A 6455-nucleotide genomic window follows, 5' to 3' on the forward strand; every position below is an offset into this window, starting at 1 on the left:
GAGGTGTTCTATTCCCCGCTGAGTTAGTTCCGGCAACTTCTTGCTGTTTCTGACCCATCTCTCCCTCCCTCTGCCACTCAATCCGATTTCTTAACTTTGCCTTTGATGTCCAGGGCTACTGGTTTGTCATATATATAATCAATGTACTTGTTTTTTGGGTCTTTGTTGTAAGAGGGACCACTGGAAGCGTCTGACTACTCTGCCATCTTGGCCCCGCCGCTCCCAAGTCCAGAGATTATTTTTGTATAAACCGAGAAGTAACGGAGAATATGGGAGGAGATAACATTTAAGAATTATAATTTTATATGGATTTTTTATACAGTGTCTGTTTTTATCCTCAGAAGAAAAAATTAAGGTAAGTAGTATTTTTATCTTCACGTGAGAGCACAAAACAGTCAGAAACATGAAATGACTTCATATTGTAGGTAGCTGTAGTTCTGTCATTTAACGGCTGTTCGCTATTCCATCGTGAGAGTCTACCACATTGTCCTGACTGTGGGCTTGTGCACCTTTTCCCATGCTTTCGTTACTGTAAATAGCACCTCTTTGAGCATTATGTGTGTTTTTCTAGTGTACATTTTACATAAATTTCTCAGGTATGTACCAAAGAATGTATATGTTAAAAACTAACATTGAAGGCAATAAATTCAAAAGGGAACCCTGCATAGAGTAATGATGAGAGCATGTCATGAGCCAGTGACTTTGGGTAAACTAACTCTTTGAATGTGGAGTTAAAAAAAAAGAAGGAAAAACCCTGTAAATCCGAAACCCCTGCCCCATCCCAAAACACAGCCACATGACTTGTTGACTTGTCCAGGTAACCAGGTTGGTGGAGCTGGGACTCAGACCTAAGGTCTGTGATTTCAGATGGCTCTTAGGCCTGTCCTACTTGAACACGTGAGCATTATTATCCTCACTGTTCTACTTGGGTGGCCAAAGAGCTGCACACTTGCCAGGTTCAGAGGAGAGTTTACACACTACTAAGTTGAAAGTCTGTTTTTACAGAAGAGATTTGGTTTTGAGAAATTACTCAAGAGTGCTTGTATTGCGTCACCCATGGGCCTGTGTGCTGTTAAGGTTGCAATGCAAAGAATGGCTTTGTGGTTTAGTTTATGAGGGAACCGAAGCCATAGAGTTACGATCCAGTGCACATAACATGGAAAGATCACAATTAAAATTCAACTATTTTTGCCATTTATCTTCACCAGTGGATCTCTGAGTTTTATGAGAAATTATAGACTAGGAATTTGGAAGAGTTATATGCAGTTTATGGTTATAAAAAGGAAGTGGTAAAGTTTTCTGGAATGCTCCAAGGCATTGAGAAAGCACGAAGAGAGCCCAGGGTCATTGACTCTTTGGCTAGGAACCCTAAAAAAAAAAAATACTAAAAAAATATCTAGATGTGGCCAAACCAGTCAGCGATTCTGAATGGCTTCAGCTTGCCGTGAGTGGCAGTATTCCTTTTCCAGGGGCCCCGCTGATTAAAAAAGGGCACAGAGGAGCCAGCCTTAAGTGTTATCCCGAAACCCATAGGAAATAGTGATATTGCAGTGGTCAGGTTAGTGTAGTTTTTGAAATGTACTCTCTGGTTAGTGTTTCTCTTTAATGGGAATTTTAAGCACTGGAATGATGTATCCCAACATCATTATGTATGACAACATAAGAGATTTTTAAACATCACAATTAAAAAAGATTATCTTAAATTATATTTGAGAGAATCTCTACTTGAAACATTTAGCTTAGTAAATAAAGACACCAAGTTAATAAAGTCAGAACTGACTCGACAGCACCTAACAAGTTAATAGAGACTGTTTATGACCAAATATGAAATACTGTAAAACCTTGGTGATCTGTCTACCTTCTTGTGGCTGGCCAATAGAATTTTTAATTGAATTAGTACATAAAATTCAGCACAAAAATATTATCAGATTTATCCACCCATGGAGTTTTTTTACTGTATTATCAGACCAAATCAAAGGTTACATTATCCCTTTTTCTGTATTAATTTTCAGCGTAGAGAGGTACAGTTTTAATGTGAGTTGATGAAATTTTAGAAAAAAAGCAAGAAAAAAAAGGGATAATATTGAAATAGTTTTATTCAGAAAAATAAAACTAGGTCGTGACTACTTCATATGTTAATTCCTAGCCTTTTAATAGTTAAAAAGCTTCTTTGACTTTCACTCTTTGAAGCTTGTGACTAGTCTGAGGTTGAGACTGAAAGAAGATTTGGGGGCAGGTGCAGAGGTACTCTTGGAGAAAAGACCTGTTGGTGAGCACAGTGTCAATAAAATCCATGTTTCAAACATACTGATTTCTGGCCATGTCTTCCTAAAGACCCAAAATGTATGGCAGCACTGCTGGTGGGGCAGCCCAGCAGATGGTCAGAGTCCATATATCTTCATTAAACATTAGAATGTATTAAATGGCCAGAGATTCCTATTGTTTTAATCTGTTTAGGGTCAGTGTGTCATCATTCAACTGAGATCATCTAATTCAGTGATTCTCAAAGTGTGGTCCCTAGACTAGCAGCATCAGCATCACTCAGGAACTTGTTAGAAATGCAAATCCTAGACCCTACCCAGACCTACTGAATAAAAACCTCTAGGGATGGGGCCCAGCAATCTGTGTTTTAAAAGCTCTCTAGGTGATTCTGATTCACACTAAAGTTAGAAAACCACTGATTTAAATTATGCTGACAAGTATAAGTTTTTTAGTGACCCTATGAATGAGTTCTTTCCTTAATGTCTGATTCATATTAGGCTCTCAAAAAGATGTTACTGAAAATGTAAAATACCCTTAATTTGTAATCCAACATTCTAAAATCTTTACTATGGTATTTTAGTCTCTTTTTACTGTGTACTCAGGAACAAGTAGTTGCCCTCACAGATTTATTTCCCTTTGAGACTAGCCCTTCAGGTTTTCATTTAATATTAAAGGTCATCTTTAAAGAAAATTGTTGTTTGGTTCTTCAGTTATTTAATTCTCTAGAGAGTCACTGAGAAGCAAAGTTGGTTTATGCCGATCATTTCTTGCCCATTTTTCTTTTTTTAATTGTACTTTAGATGAAGGTTTACAGAACAAGCTAGCTTCTCATTAAATAGTACACATTGTTTTATGGCATTGGTTAACAACCCCACGACATGTCAACATTCTCCCTTTTCAACCTTGGGTTCCCTGTTACCAGCTTTCCAGTCCCCTCCTGCTTTCCAGTTCTTGCCTCCGGGCTGGTGCACCCCTTTAATCTCATTTTGTTTTATTGGCCTATCTAAGGCCTGTCCTAAGGGTGAACTGCAGGAATGACTTCATTACTGAGCTAAAAGGGTGCTATACTCTTGTGATTTCTCCAGTGTCTGTCAGGCCAGTGTCTGGTCTTTTTTGTGAGTTAGCATTTTGTTTTACATTTTTCTCCTGCTCTGTCCTGGACTCTCTGTTGTGATCCCTGCCAGAGCAGCCAGTGGTGGTAGCCAGGCACCGTCTAGTTGTATTGGACTCAGTCTGGTGGAGGCCATGGTAGTTGTGGTCCATTAGTCCTGTGGACAAAACTTTCCCTTGTGTCTTTAGTTTTCTTCATTGTCCCTTGCTCCCAAAGGGGTGAGACCAGTGGAGTATCTTAGATGGCCACTCATAGGTCTTGCCCATTTTTAAAGAGGCATAGTCATTTCACTGTCAATAATGATTAGTGAAATTTTTCTCTAATCTACTACAGGACTAGCCAGAAGGTCAGTGGCCAAGAGTTTGTTGATTTAGGACTTCTAAGTTGGCTTTGCTTGCTTGCTGAAAGTGAAGAGTACTTGAAGCACTTACTAATGAAGATCAGAGAGCACAGCCTTCAGTATGGATTGCACCTCAACACAGAGAAGACAAAAATCCTCACAACTGGACGGATAAGCAACATCACGATAAATAGAGAAAAGATTGAAGTTGTCAAGGATTTCATTTTACTTGGATCCAGAATCAGTACCCATGGAAGCAGCAGACAAGAAATCAAGTCATGCATTGCATTGGGTAAATCCACTGCAAAGGACCTCTTTAAAGCGTTGAAAAGCAAAGCTGTCACTTTGAAGACTAAGGTGCACCTGACCCAGGCCATGGTATTTTCAGTCACGTCATATGCATGTGAAAGCTGGACAATGAGTAAAGAAGACCAAAGAAGAATTGACGCCTTTGAATTGTGGTGTTGGCGAAGAATATTGAATATACCATGGACTGCCAAAAGAATGAAGAAATCTGTCTTGGAAGAAGTACAACCAGAATGCTCCTTAGAAGCAAGGATGGTGAGACTGCATCTTACACACTTCGGGCGTGTTGTCAGGAGAGATCAGTCCCTGGAGAAGGACATTGTGCTTGGCAGGGTACAGGGTCAGCGGAAAAGAGGAAGACCCTCAAGGAGGTGGATTGACACAGTGGCTGCAACAATGAGCTCAAGCATAACAATGATTGTAAGGATGGCACAGGACTGGGCGGTGTTTTGTTCTGTTGTGCACAGGGTCGCTATGAGTCAGAACCGACCTGATAGTACCCACCAACAACAAACAACACAACAAGTTGGCTTTGAGTCTACATATGCAGTAGATCTGTCCAAGGCTTTAATACTCTCAGCTTTGCTTAAAATAATATGTAAAAATGGAAAAGTCAAATCACAAAGAAAGTTGAACTGTAAAAGGTTTGTGGTAGAGATGGGTTTAAACTGTAACATGTGAATTCATATTTATTGTACAGCCAGTAATTTCTGATGTGTGAATCTAGGGGAATCACGGACTTTGAATTCAGTGAGGCTCACGTCAGGCAAAAGATCCCTGTGCAACAACACTCCTGTGTCAACTCACGATATGGGGGGGCCTCCGCAGGGCACAGGCGCCAAGGGAGAGTCGGGCCGAGAGTTAGCCTGGGTGTACGCGCCATGAGAGTGAGATAACCGATCCTGGGTAAAACTTGAAATCCATGGATCACTGAGACTTTGGGGAGACTCTGCAAGAATGGGGCAGTTGGATGAGGATCCAGTCAAGGGGTGCTGTCCACTAAAAAGACAGAGGTCTGATAGGGGGCGGTGGGAAGTGGGCCTGGCTGGAGGCAGGTATCTGAGGAACTGTAGGGACTCCTTAGGTAGTATTCCTTATTCTTATGATTTTAGTGGAGAGGTGGGTGAAGTGGGAGAAGGATCTAGGTTAGAATTGGGCTGAGTGGTGTTAACTGATGCCTGAGAAGCTCTTTCCTGAGTGAAGCCAGTATTGCCATCACAGGTTCTGGAGTTGTAGCTGGATTTATTCCTCTGAGTTCTTGGCGAGAGTTTTTCAGCTTTGTCCCCAAGTTACAGTATGTTTGTCGAGCCAGGAAGTGGCCCGCGTAGAGGAGAGAATTGGCCTCTACAAACCAGGCCTAAGTAACAAAACAGAGCAAATAGACTGAGCCTATAAATTATCCATGTTAGGGACAGCCTCTAAAGACCTACATTTCAAAGTCAGCGAATATTAACTGAACACCTATCAGATGCTAGACACTGTGGAGATGCTGGGAAGCAAATGATGAGCAAGAATACCTGAAACTCTGAGCCTAGTGAAGGAGACAGGTATCCAAACAGCTTATTATAATTTAATAGGATGGTTATTATACGTATAGAATGCAGTGTGAGAGTTGCAATCTTTTTTTTTTCTGCCTGAGTATGTCAGTGAAGGCTTCTTAACCAGTTGATTCTGCCTCAGGTGACCCCATGTGCCTCGGAGTAGAATTGTGCTCCATTGGGTTTTCAATGGCAAATTGTTGGGAAGTAGATCACCAAGCCTTTCTTACGAGGCATCTCCGGATACACTCAAACTGCCAGCCTTTCAGTTAGCAGCTGAGTGTGTTAACCATTTGTACCAGCCAGAAATCCTGAGGCTTCTTAGAAGAGCTGGTACTATAGTTGGGCCAGGTAGTAAAGAGGGGAAGGGGCATTGCAGGCAAAGGATTATGGCCCTCTCAGGAAATGGCAAGTGGTCTATTTCACAGGAGTAAAAATGCCTGAGGGTGAATTGTGGAATTGGAGTTGGAGAGATGGTGTTGAGTCAGATCTGAAAGGACCCTGTGTGTGATGTTGCTAGGGGGTGACGGAGCAGTGCTCTGAACAGGGAAGTGACGTAATCAGATTCATTTTAGAAACTTATCTTGGCTCCTGCGTAGAGGGTGGATTAACATGAGCAGAGACTAGACCTGGTAGGAAAGACTTGTGAGAGTACAGCTGTGGCACGATGAGGACCTGACTGAGGGCCATTGTCAAGGAGGTGGAGAAGCAAGGTTGGCTTTCAGAGGCTTTAATTTACTATACCGACTTCTTCTTTTCAGTCTTGTTCCCACCCCTGTGGGGCATCTATGGTTGCTGCTTCGGTAATTGCTTCTGTTACAGGGGACAGAGAGAACTTGAGCCCACATTCTCTCATTTAGAACATGAAGCTTTGTTCCCTCTCATAAATAATGAAGAA

The sequence above is a fragment of the Loxodonta africana genome, chromosome 20 (assembly GCF_030014295.1).
Source record: "Loxodonta africana isolate mLoxAfr1 chromosome 20, mLoxAfr1.hap2, whole genome shotgun sequence".
NCBI lineage: Eukaryota > Metazoa > Chordata > Mammalia > Proboscidea > Elephantidae > Loxodonta > Loxodonta africana.